This window comes from Ictalurus punctatus, chromosome 4, assembly GCF_001660625.3.
Source record: "Ictalurus punctatus breed USDA103 chromosome 4, Coco_2.0, whole genome shotgun sequence".
In the NCBI taxonomy this organism is placed as follows: domain Eukaryota; kingdom Metazoa; phylum Chordata; class Actinopteri; order Siluriformes; family Ictaluridae; genus Ictalurus; species Ictalurus punctatus.
Window position 1 is genome coordinate 5646701 of NC_071284.1, and position 13755 is coordinate 5660455.

General features: G+C 36.5%; 1 long non-coding RNA gene across 1 annotated transcript in view; it reads left to right on the forward strand.

The window, feature by feature from the left end:
- LOC128629592 (uncharacterized) overlaps nucleotides 1–12707 on the forward strand; it is a 66062-nt gene extending 53355 nt beyond the window's left edge. The window contains exons 3-4 of the long non-coding RNA XR_008393954.1: nucleotides 11146–11198; nucleotides 12374–12707. This is a non-coding gene — a long non-coding RNA (uncharacterized LOC128629592). The remainder of the gene's footprint in view (nucleotides 1–11145; nucleotides 11199–12373) is intronic.
- Nucleotides 12708–13755: the final 1048 nt, after the last annotated feature.

Genomic DNA, 13755 nt, shown 5'->3' on the forward strand with positions numbered 1-13755 from the left:
GAATTAGATGTGTTAAATTAAGAAACTGATTTTACTAAGAGTTATCAACATAAAGCATGTTTATTCCATAAACAAGCGTGGCAACACGACCCACACAAATGAATGACTGCAGCTACACAACTGCTATTTTTTAAAGTCGTATTTAAACTCCTCAGCATTTAGAGAGGATTCTCCATGCTGCATATCTCTCACTTGGCTCACTACACAGTGCTGTACGTCCTATTGGCTATAATGATTATCTAAAGTTGTAAGCCTGCAACAGCCTCATCCATCAAAACCTTATCACTGGCATGACAATATTAGAAACAGTATGGATATAATTATTGCCACCGGCTCCTGCTGGAAAAGCTGAATACACACATTTGTTGTTGTTCTAGGAAATGGTAAGTGGAATCTGTTGAGTAGTGCCTACTAGAAAAAAAAATCGTACTCTGAATCAGTTTTTGACTGAAGGTCACACAGTGTTTGGATATATATATATATATATATATATATATATATATATATATATATATATATATATATATACTGTATAAGGTCAGCATTTAAGGTGCTTTAATACCTGTTACACAAAGTTGCCTACAAGGCACCGATTCAACAAGAACAAATCATTTGGGAGGGTTTCAAGAATTCCTTGCTGTGAGAAATCCACAAAATGCAGCACTTGAACAATACCAAGCATGATTGGAAGTACATTTGGAATTGTGTGTTGTGGTCAGGTGAGATCAGAATCAAACATTTCTGGCTGGCTGCAAAAGCAAAACAAACATCCACTGGAATATATAGTGGTCATGATTGATATCATCATTAAAATCTACTGAGTGCCAGGATATTTAGGGCCAAAACCTGGCCACTTCTGGCAGAAGTTTAAGACTTGGTTGTTGATGGATCTTTCAACAAGACAATTACAGCATATCCATGTCAATGAAAAAAAAATAATAAAAGAAGGTTGCGGAAATACAAAATCAACGCCCGGTTTTAACCCTATTAGAAACTTGTGCATTCACAGGCAAAAACCTGTCCACAATCTGTGCCTCCAACCTCATTACACCTTTCAGGGACTGCTAATATCAGCTAATAATATACACTAAATGGCCAAAAGTATGTGCACACCTGACATGACAGCCTTGTTGAACTTCCCATTCCAAAAATTAATTTGGTCCTCCTTTGGTGATTTCTGCTGATTCAGCCACAAGAGCATTACTGATGTTGGACAAGGAGTTCCAATTCCTCCCTTAGGTGTTCAGTAGGGTTGAGGTCAGGCTTGGTGCAGGACACTCGAGTTCGTCCACACCAACTTTGGCAAACCATGTCTACATGGGGCTCACTTTGTATACACGGGTATTGTCATGGAATAGGTTTGGGCCCCTTAGTTCCAGAGAAGCGAAATTGTAATGCTACAGCATACAAAAACATTCTATACAATTGTATGCTTCCAACTTTGTGGCCACAGTTTGGGGAAGGCTCACATATGGCTATTATGGTCAGGTGTCCACAAAACTAATGAAAATAAGCAAATCATTTTGTTTATTTTTATTAAATAAATCAATACACTAACCCTATAATGGGTAAGTTCAAAATATCACTCAAGCATATTATTAATTTTGTATTTATTATGGTTAAATTGTTGCCAAAAGGGTGCCAATAATTTCAGAGCTAACTGTAAGTTCTGGAATATGACAAGATTTTCAGACAGAGTCAGAAAAATATGGGAACTAGTAATCTGTTTAGTAAACTGAAAAAGAAAATTAATGAAACACTGTATATGTGCAGAGGCAACACAGGGAATAAAAAAAGCTATTCTCTCTCTCTCTCTCTCTCTCTCTCTCTCTCTCTCTGTCTCTTTCACTCTCACTTTATAATCCTCCAATTGCATCATTACACATTTGGATTAGACCAGTGGTCTAGAACTAAATTCCCCAGGAAATGAGGTCTTCTGAACATGATGGCAGTACATTCTTGGAAAATAATAAAATTCTGTGACCCCTTATGACAACTTATTCCATTTCCTTAGTCTTTCATCCGTACTATGAACACCTGTTTAATGCTCACTCTTGTGTGTTTATTCTCCTCTTGCAAAATGAATTCATCTGGGCATTTGGGAAGAATTTAACCCACTTTCCAGATGGTGTGGATGGTATACGACAGGGAAGTCTCAATGTCCTCATGACATGGACTGTATTTCTAATGCATGTTAAATGAAAAGTCAGATTTCATTTCTCAATCTGGATGGAGTAATTTACAAAAGTGACTCGTATGATAACTGTAATAATGCATTTATATATATATATATATATATATATATATATATATATATATATATATATATATATATATATATATATATATATATATCAGCATCTCCTTACAATTTAAGCAACATTAAATGGCACATGACATTGCAGCAGTAGTGCACATTGTTTAGATATGCTAGTAATGATTTACTTAAGTGTTCATACAGTCTTATTTCAATGGACATCGTCTCCATCAGACTACTTTTGAAAATTTCGGAGTAACACCTGAGCTAGGTGATTGAATGAATGATTGATTGATTGATTGACATACAGTTGTGTTATGACATTTATGTTAAATAGATATCAATAACTTTATAATTATGTTGTTGTAGTAATGCCATAGGTTTCCCAATTGGATGGTTATGAGTTCAAATGCCAGCACCACCAAGCTGTCACTGCTGTGCCCTTGAGCAAGGCCCTTGGTCAGTTGTATAAATGAGATAAATGTAAGTTGTTCTGGATAAGGGCATCTTCCAAATGCCATAAATGTAAATGTTAAGTTAGTAAGTACTTATAGGTGCAGTATTATTTTATTCCTTACTTGTGCAAATAACCCCAAAGATATCTAGAACATGATTTAAAAAAAAACAAAAACAACAACAATAAATTAAGCTGTTGCCTGAGGCAAAGTGTATTAAGTTGCTGAGAAAATCCGTTTGCAACCCTGACTTGTGGTCCAGAATGCTACCATAGATTCTGAGGGTGGAGCTTTGTGAAATTGGGTGGGAATCATTCAAATGTCAAACCCACCTAACTGGAAGAGACCTAATCTTACCAAAGTCACCTTTAAGCATTAATTAAGAAACCGTGTTGTAAAGTGTTACCAAATAAACTAACGTGTTTTTGCCTTTAGTTATTTTAAAGGTTTGACATTCCACTTGTTCTCAAAAAAAATTCTACAAACAAATATGGAATCCACGTTCGGACATGCGGAACAGATATTCATGGACTATTCGAAACTGTAATATCCCCCTGTGTCTCTGCAATGCATCTTTGATATCTGAAAGGAGAAACGAATAATTTAAGAGGATGTTCCTTTAGAGGAAATATTGTGAGGGAATAACCCTTGCTCTGCCTTAGCGTGTGTGTTTGATAGAAGATTATTGTGAAGTGGCCATGAACAAGACCTTCCTGAGTGCATAAAAGTATGCTCTGTTTTAGCTTATGAAGGTAAGCACAACATTTTGTGATATTGTCTGTTTTTGTAGGCAGCCTCTACAGGAAGAGTTTCAGCAGGATGCTAGCTGTTGTGATCTGAATCTGGGCTTTTATTCCATATTTATCTATGAGTCTGAATGCTGCTGTTGTATGGTTGTTTCACTGGATTATAAAACACTCACTGACATTGAAGCTCACAATTACTTCTGAGGCCACGTATTCAAAAGTCATGTAGGTTGTCAATTTCCTTTTCAATATTGCTTCTATATACACTTTATTAGGAAAATCTGAACACACCTGCACATACAGTATCTCACAAAAGTGAGTACACCCCTCACATTTTTGTAAATATTTGATTATATCTTTTAATGTGACAACACTGAAGAAATGGCACTTTGCTACAATGTAAAGTAGTGAGTGTACAGCTTGTGTAACAGTGTAAATTTGCTGTCACCTCAAAATAACTCAACACACAGCCATTAATGTCTAAACCGCTGGCAACAAAAGTGAGTACACCCCTCACATTTTTGTAAATATTTGATTATATCTTTTAATGTGACAACACTGAAGAAATGACACTTTGCTACAATGTAAAGTAGTGAGTGTACAGCTTGTGTAACAGTGTAAATTTGCTGTCACCTCAAAATAACTCAACACACAGCCATTAATGTCTAAACCGCTGGCAACAAAAGTGAGTACACCCCTAAGTGAAAATGTCCAAATCAGCCAATAACAAGAGTCTGAATTATGTGTGCACAGGCTGACATAAACTACCCCATTGAAGGTTGGAAAATGACTTTATAGCTAGAATAAAACTATGTGTTTAAAAAAAAAAAAAAAAAAAAAAAAAAAAAAAGCAGGACAGTGACATTAAAGGACATGGAGGCAAAAAACATCAGCAGGATTTTCCAGGTGCAGCAATTTAAATATTTATTTTAATCACCCCAAATTGATAACTGCATACATTGATCCTATTTATGAAAACAGATTGCAGTGTACAGAGTATACACCTTAACCAGAGAATAGTCTATAGAATAGCAGACTTGTACTTCCAGGTTCAATCTGTTCATGCTGAAATGTAGTGAAGTGGCATGTTTTTTTGTTTTGTTTTGTTTTGTTTTTCCACATCTGGGCTCATTAAAGACCCAATGAAATAAAAATGTAAGTTTTGTGGGTTTTAGTATGCATTCAAAACTTACAGTCTCTCTCGCTACCACCAATACAGATCAGCACATTTAATGACATTCTGCACTTCTCGTGAGATTTTCTGTTCAATCAAATGCTCTATTGAATCTGAACATTATACATGTTCATGGTGCTAACTGTCAATTGAGGTAAGCTAAATGTTATTGGCATGGGGAGGGGCCACTCGTTATGTCCCACCCTGACTTCCTGTTTCAGTGGAAATTACATCAACACATCAAATAACGCTGCACTTTTCTGCATTTTAAGAAAAACAATAGTAAAATAAAAAGCTTCCATGTTTTCCTATTTTCATTTAAAAAATTAAATATACACAAACCAGCTTTTTTTTAATTTCCTGGTTTACTGTATGCTGGTCAGCACTTGGAAAATCACAAACACTGCTTGCCAACATCATCCAGAGGGCAACCAGGTTAAAAGTTTTGCTGTGTTTTATGTTTTTTTTTTTTTTTTTTTCTCTCCCTGACATCCCTGAGCAGGGAAGGAAATCATTTGGAACAGCGGATGATAAAATTAGGATCTCTGCCAGTGATGAATCCAAGCGGAACTAATTCAAATTTGTTACATTTAACGTTGAGGGTGTTTTATGTGCATCATCAAATGCATGAGGAAATTGGCTAAATGAATGTCAGAGAATTCACACAATATGGCAGACAGATATGGCCACAGTAAATCCAATCTCTCTCTCTCTCTCTCTCTCTCTCTCTCTCTCTCTCTCTCTCTCTCTCACGCCATCTTTCTACAAGTGTAATGTTTTCATCTTCCTGCTAGATATAAATTCCCCATGCACACTCATGTTCTCTCATGTGCTAATTAGCTAATGAAAAGTCTCATAGCTGATCTATATATGTACAGTATATTATCAGCCTTTATTATAATATAAAAATACTTATCTAGTAAAAGAAGTGAAGTTCCATTTTCTATTTTTATCATGTATTTGTTGAATAAACATACAAATGGTTACAAATCACCAGTGCTAATTTAATTCCAGGGCATTAGATCAGGGCTTATGGTGTTTGATTACCAGTGTGCCAGTGAGGCAGGTTTGATGATAATATGGGAAATTAATTTTGTATCAGAGTGCTGAATCATGATTTCTGTCCAGTACTCTGTGCAGGGAACTTCACTGTGTAATTGTAAATCATTATGAAGTAATCCATGCAAATAATAAGGTTGTTTTTTTGTTGTTGTTGTTTTTAATTGTTAAACTCTCTAGGACCCAATTGTAGGTTTAGAAGTCTCTCCATCTTGTAGCTAGATACCCGATTTTAATTTCTATGAGAGAGCTGTTGAATTCCCAATCTGTTTGGTGAGAAAGTGTTGATTCATTTTCTATCACAGTAGCTCGGACCATAGTGTTGGCTGTAAATCAAATCACAGGTTTACATCATAAAGGGATTTTCCTGTTCATAGTCTCACAAAGATGAAAAACGCCTTAGTTGCTTTAACAAACAATTCTGTTTGTTGTTTCCCATATTTGCTTAGATTTTGTGTTAAAAAGTCATAAAACAGTGAACGTTTCATATTGTAGATAGCCCACATTGACAATGATGCTTCTACTGACAAGTGACATTTTTGTTGCTGTAGGTCTACATAACTAGCTATGTCATCTGGCTAGCTAACTGTAAACAAATATATAGATATACAGACCCCATAACATCCTTAATTTCAGAAGATCGTCATGACTACCTTATTTTGAGGTGATAGCTTCTCTGTCACTTTCCAGTCAGTCCTCTCTTGCTCGCTTGTGATTGGTTGATGCACCCACACCCAGCCTGTCATGTATCAGAGAAGGAACTCTGAACTACAGTTCCCAGCAGCCACTGTATTTTAGTCACATGACCACCTGCACCTGAATCACGTTTCTGTTAATGAGCACTCATGTATATAACCACTGTTTGCACTGCATTCTTTCTCTTTACATTTGTCTCTGTAGCCATGTTTTTGTTCTTTGGTTTATGTTTAGTCTTCGCCACAGTGTTTTGCCTCTATGTCATCGTGTCATTTTTGTAGTTGTTTTGTTCTTTATTAAACTTTAAATTCTGCATTTGCATCCGTCTCAACTTCCAATCATGACACAACCAATCAGAATTGTTTCTCGTGTATGCAGAGAGTGAGTTTTTCAGGCTTGTGTATGTAGTGAGGGAGCTTTGGTGGTCCAATCAGTGCAATTTCAAACACAAGAAAATTTCTCAGATTGATTTGTGTTGTTGCTTATGATTACCCATGCAGCTTCTACTACTGCTAATATTAAACAGTGTATTATAATAAATTGTAATAGACTGGTGACTTTTACTATTCCTAGCCTTTTTAGATTTGATAAAGTTATATCCAAAATGGCATTTTCCTCATCATAGAACCATTCCATGAGCAGATACGAATGTCAGATAATTGTTCATTTTATAGGCTGCTATACTCTCAAAGCATCAGAATGCTGATAAGGAAAGACATGCTCAGCTTCATCATGTAAATGTCATTGTTTTTTTTTTTTTATGAAAATATTACCATATAATTCAGAAAAAACTGTCAGGCAAAAAGAGATAGTATATCTTAAATTCAGTTGCAATCAAAATTATTCAACTCCCATTTCAAATCAGGTTTATTGTCAAAATGTAAAGACTTTCAGCTGTTTGTGATGAACAAATCAAACAAAAGCAACTGAAATAGTTCAACACAATGAATGTTTCAAGTGGTTTCCCCAAATTCAACTGAAAATACGACTTATAATGACTTCTCCAGTCTCCACATTATTCAACCCCTTCAAAGCAAGCATCTTTAATACTTAGTAGAGCACCTTTTTGCTGTTATGACCTGCTGCAAACAAGATGCATAGCCATACACCAACTTCTGGCAGCGTTCCTGAGGAATCTTAGCACATTCCTCATGAGCAATGGCCTCCACTTCAGTAATATTCTTGGGTTTCTGTGCTGCAACCGCCTTCTTCAAATCCCACCAGAGGTTTTTCATGGGGTTCAAGTCAGGTGACTGTGATGGCCCTGTAGTTTCTTCTAGGACTTGTTCTGCAACCGAAGCTTTGGTGGAATTTGAGGTATGCTTGGGATCATTGTCCTGTTGGTAGGTTTAATGGCGCCCAAGCTTCCTCACAGATGGTATGACATTTTCTCCTAGGATTTCTTGAAACATCAATGAATCCATCTTGCCTTCCACACGCTGCAGGTTTCCAGTGCCAGAGGATGCAAAGCAGCCCCAGAGCATCACTGAGCCACCACCTTGCTTGAATGTAGACAGAGTGTTCTTTCTTCATTCTTCTTCCTCCAGACATACGTGCTGAAAAGTTCCATTTTTTTTTTCATCGCTCCACAGAACAGAATCCCCAAACTTCTATGGCTTATTTACAGATGTGGCCATTGAAAATGCACTTCAAAGGAAAAGGTATCCTATGATTTCATGCGGTATCACACGGAATCACGTCCTTTTAGCGGGCATCAGAAATACATGACGAGTACAGAAGTCATGTTTCATTTGAATAAACATGGCTTGCAGGCCTGCAGATCTGTGAACCTCTCTCTGTTAGATTTTAAGAAAAAATATTATGTTTCTCATCAAAACTCATGATAAACCTAATTTAAACAAAACTACAAGAGTAAGCGGCTACAGCATATGCACTATAATAGAGGAGCAGTAATTTGCAGGGTTTAGTACTCCAGCAACTGGTGTTCAATCCTCAGCTCAGTTGAGTTTGTTTATTTAATGAGCATTTTTTTTTTTTTCCCACGGTAGAAAGTTCCTCAAAGTAATGTTGAATGAATTCCACCTTATCCTTTCTTGCCAATGGAAACTTTTGTTACTTAATATGTAACGAGAACTCACTTCGGTACTCGCATGATGAGGCGGCTTTCTGTGTGCGCGTTTCAAGTTTTGCACATAGAAAGCCCCCTGGTCAGGCAGGGAGACATTCATTAATTACTTGTTATCTTAATTTTATGCTGACATCCCACCCTGCAAAAACTAATTTCAGGGAGGTAGCTCCCCCACCCCTGCAACCCCCATCTCACCCATATATATATATATATATATATATATATATATATATATATATATATATATATATATATATATATATATATATATATATATATATATATATATATATGCACACACATACACTCATTTTTTAATATTTTGCTGGCAGTATCAGTGCTAATAGCTAAATGCTAAATGTGACATTAAAATGTGTACTTAATATGTACTATATATATATATATATATATATATATATATATATATATATATATATATATATATATATATATATATATATATATATATATATATATATATATATATATATATATATATATATATGTATATATATGTATATATGTGTGTGTGTGTGTCGCTTTTAAAGGTAAATGTTTGCTGATGGTTGTGTCAGAGTCCCGCTAATACACCTACTTCTGCTTCATGTACTGTTCCTACACAGCAAAAATTATACCCATGTGTAATTTACTGTTGCATCAGAAATAATTTTCACAAACAGAAAGTCTGAACCATTTCACCCTTCTCTTAGCCTGAAATTGGGTGAACATGCATAACATGCTATTGGGCTCAGTATGAAAACATGCTTGAAAGTTTGTGAATTTTCTATATTTCTGTATAAATATGACCTCAACCATCATCTGATTGTCACACAAGTCTTCAAAGTAAATAAAGAGAACCCAATTAAACAAATGAGACAAACTTTCTTGGCCATTCCAAAACATTCACTTTATTCTTCTTTAATCATTCTTTAGTAGAATGACTTGTGTGCTAAGGGTTGTTATCTTGCTGCTTGACCCAGATTCTGTTTACAGACAGCTCTCCTGACATTTTCCTTTAGAATTCACTGGTATAATTCAGACTTCATTGTTTCTTCAGTGATGGCAAGCCATCCTGGCCCAGATACAGCAAAAACAGGCCCAAACCATGATACTATCACCATCATGTTTCACAGATGGGATAAGGTTCTTATGCTGGAATGCTGTGTTTTCCTTTCTCCAATCATAATGCTTCTCATTTAAACCAAAAATGTCCATTTTGTTCTCATCTGTCCACAAAATGTTTTTACAATAACCTTCTGGTTTGTCCATATGATCTTTAGCAAACTGCAGACAGGTAGCAATGTTTTTTTTGGGATAGCATTGGCTTTCTCCATGCAATGCTGCCATGCACACCATTGTTGTTCAGTGTTCTCCTAATGTTGGACCCATGAACATTAACAGTAGACAATTTTAGTTGCTTAGAAGTTACCCTTTGTCCCTTTGCGACCTAGCTGATTATTACATGTCTTGCTCATGGAGTGATCTTTGTTGGTCGAGCAGTCCTAGGGAAGGTAATACTGGTATTGAATTTCCTCTATTTTTGCCTAATCTGTCTGACTGTGGAAGAGTCCAAACTCTTTAGAGATGGTTTTGAGAACTTTTCCAGCCTGATGAGCATCAATAACTCCTTACTTCATGCCACTTGAAACATGATACACTTCCATAAACATGTGCTGTGAAGCTCAAACTTTGATAGATCCCCTTCATTAAATAAAACAGGGCGCTCACTCACACCCGATTTTCAACCCATTGATTGAAAATCTGACTCTAAATCCACTTTCAAATTAACTGCTAAACCTAGAGGTTCACATACTTTTGCCACTCAAATATATGTAATATTGGGTTGTTTTCTTTAATAAACGTGTTTTAGGTCACATTTATACAGATATATAGAAAATTCTAAAGGGTTCACAAACTTTCAAGCATCACTGTATATTATTGCACCTAAACGAATAGAAATGGATACAATATATTATTCTTAACAATTAAAAAATGGGTGAGATTCAGATAACACATGGTTAGGGCTAAAAAAAAAAAAAAAAAAGAAATGTGTTTGTACATTAGTTTAAGGGGAATGTAGAGAGTTCTGAGAAATCCTGAACTAAAATTGTATGCATTCATCAACCTTAGCAGATATGTCAAGTGCTTTTTTGCTACAGGACTTCTACATACAGAATCATATATCACTTTGATCCCAAATTGAGACAGAGGCATTTTCAGACACCTTTGTGAACTGATGGCAGTTGAATTTGATGCTGCATGAGTGAGGAGGCAGCTATATTTCTCAGCGTGACTCACTCATGGGCGTGAGCACAGAGGGGTTGCCGCCTCAGGGCCGATGTCAGCACAGGAAAGCAGTAGAAAATCCCCTGGTGTTTCCTCAAACTCAGCACTGAAAGAGTATCTACTTCCCCAGGGAACTGACTGCTCACTCATCACTGTCAGATATCCTGTGTGTAGCTCACGGCATGAGCTTTCTTTTCTCCATTTAAGACCTATACGAGTGACAGCAGCTGGGATTATGTAATCTACTATCCCAACCTCAGGCGATTTCTAGGATGTTTTACAAGCAAAGTTGTGTTTGAGATTGTATCTTAGTTTCAGTGTACTGGTCAGCTTAAAATATTTCGTTTATGACTTCATCCATCCATTTTCTTTACCATAAACAGGGTCACGGGGAGCCTGCAGTCTATCCCAGGGGACTCGGGGCATGAGGCAAGAGGTAGGGGACAACCCTTCCACAGAGCACAATCACACACCCTTTCACAGATGCCAAGCTGCCTACAAGGCATGTCCCGGAAGCATGGGGAGAACATGCAAACTCTGCACATACAAGGCGGAAGTGGGAATTGAATCTCCAACCCCAAGGTGTGAGGCTATCATGCTAAATGCTAAGCCACTAACCAGTGAGTCCCATTGATATATTTACAAACACAGATGTAAAGTAGAGATAATTGAAAAGATGATGAGTTCTAAATGGATACAAATAGGAAGCTTTATCCCACTGGGTAGCAATTGGGACTGGAATCCCCTCGAAACACAACAATGAATTTGTGTGAGAAGGAGGATTTTACTTTCATACTCTCAGGTTTGGAGTTTAACATGATATGAATACAAGGCATATCTGTCTGTCATCAGTGGTTTGCTACAGCAGCCTGACCTAAACACTGCCTTATTGAGCTTGCAAATGAATCCTTATTTGCCCCATATTTCTGTACAAACTGGCACAACATTATTCAACCATAATTCAACAAAATAAATATGATTTTATTTATAGAGCTGCTACCCCATAAAGTAGATACAGACAACATGCTGTGCACTGGGCAGCATGTCTCTCCTGGGGTCTCCAAAATATAACAATTTAGTTCATTTTCAAACTGTTAACTTGTAAGTTCCTAGTTTTTCATTGTTTGAAATGAACATTCTTTATTGCAATTAAAAGAAAATCTTCCTGGAAAATCATACAGGCATTATAATGAAATGCTGCTTAAAGGACACCATTTTGACTTGCAGAAGTACCACATCCAGCTTTTCTGATCTTTCTGGAATGGCCGGCTTGTGTTTTCATCTATAATTATTCAGCTCGCTGATATAGGAAAGACATCATCGTTCTGTAAGATAGTTCCCTAGCTTACTCAGTCATATTATTGTGAACGCAAATAATGTGGCTGAGTTTGAGGAACTGTGGAAGTTCGGAATTGTGTCCGGTCTAGATCATGCCCACTTACCGTTTAAATCTGAATACAGATACAAATATTTTGAGTACTAAACATTTGTTTTTGTTACCTTAATATAAAGTAAATGTAAAAAAAAAAAAAAAATTGTAAACAAAGGCAGCGTGTCCATCACAACAAAATATGTGCATGTTTGAGATCCATCTATCCATTTTCCACACAGCTTATCCTGCACAGGCTCGGAGTGGAGTGTGGAGCCTATCCCAGGGAACTTGGGGCACAAGGCAGGGGGCATGGTCAGAGTACCAAGCCATCACAGGGCACAATCGCACACACATTCACACACTATGGACAATTTGGAAATGCCAATCAGCGAATGTCTTTGGACTGGGGGAGGAAAAACTGGGTGCCCGGAGGAAACCCCTAAGGCACAGGAAGAACATGCAAGTTCTGCACACCTAGGGTGGAAGCAGGATTCGAGCCACCACCCCCCAAAGGTATGAGGCAAATGTGCTAACCACTAAGCCACCATACCTCCTGCATGTTTAAGATAAGATTTTTTTTTATTTTTTTTATTTATTTAATTTTTTTTTATTATGCTATTTTATAACTATTTTCTAGATATGGCAACCCTAAACATGTCAATATTATGGAAATTCATTTGGATTGCTGTAATTGTTACTGTCTTGATTATTGTAGATACTTTTTGCATTTGAAAATAGTGCTAATGTAAATGCTGTAAAAAAATTAAAATAAATAAATAAATAAAAAAAAGCTGTAACTCCGTCCGCTTAAACCTTTAAGCATTTGTACAATTTTATACAGTTTGGTTAATGTGAATTCTTACAGATTCACAACAGAAAGACTACTGTATGTTGGAGCCATGTAACCTGATCTACTGATCATCTTCATTCCATTATTAAAATGTGATTAAGACAAATTGTCTAATTGCAGTCATCCCAAGATCATCAGAGTATCATGGTGATTATTAGCTTGATTAACTTGACTGATATATTCAGAAGTAATTAAAAGGAGAATTTTGTTGTTCGTGTAAAACATGATGTGTCATGCAGTGTTATCGATGTGGTACATTGGAATTAACTGCATTTTTGCACAGTAACTTTCAAATGGCAGACCAAAGCTAGTGCAGGAAGAAATCCACAGTTTATTAATTCCTCCTAGAGAGGATTAAGACATACTGATCTGCCAGTGCTAATTGTGTTGCTTGAAGTATAATTAATCCAAAAAGACAGTGTTAGCCCATGACAGAAGTACATGTGCTACACTTATTCTGCTTTTCAGATGATGCAAAAGAGGATAAAGTTACTCAAGCCCCATCTTGAGGGCCTTGAAGCCTGTAAATTCCCAACTCTGGTGGAGATTTTAAGGTGAACAGTTCAGGGTTCAGTCAGAGTTATCCTCTTCTAATTATTAGCACAGGGAGGCTAACCATGCACAAGTAATCTATGTCAAAATGTATATCCTAATACAAGCACAGTTACAGACATGTAGAAAAGACGTTTTTCACGATTTTAAATAGACAATTATAGTTCCTGAAATCAATCTCTTCCTAATGTATTTTATACATTGCAAGCACATTAGTTC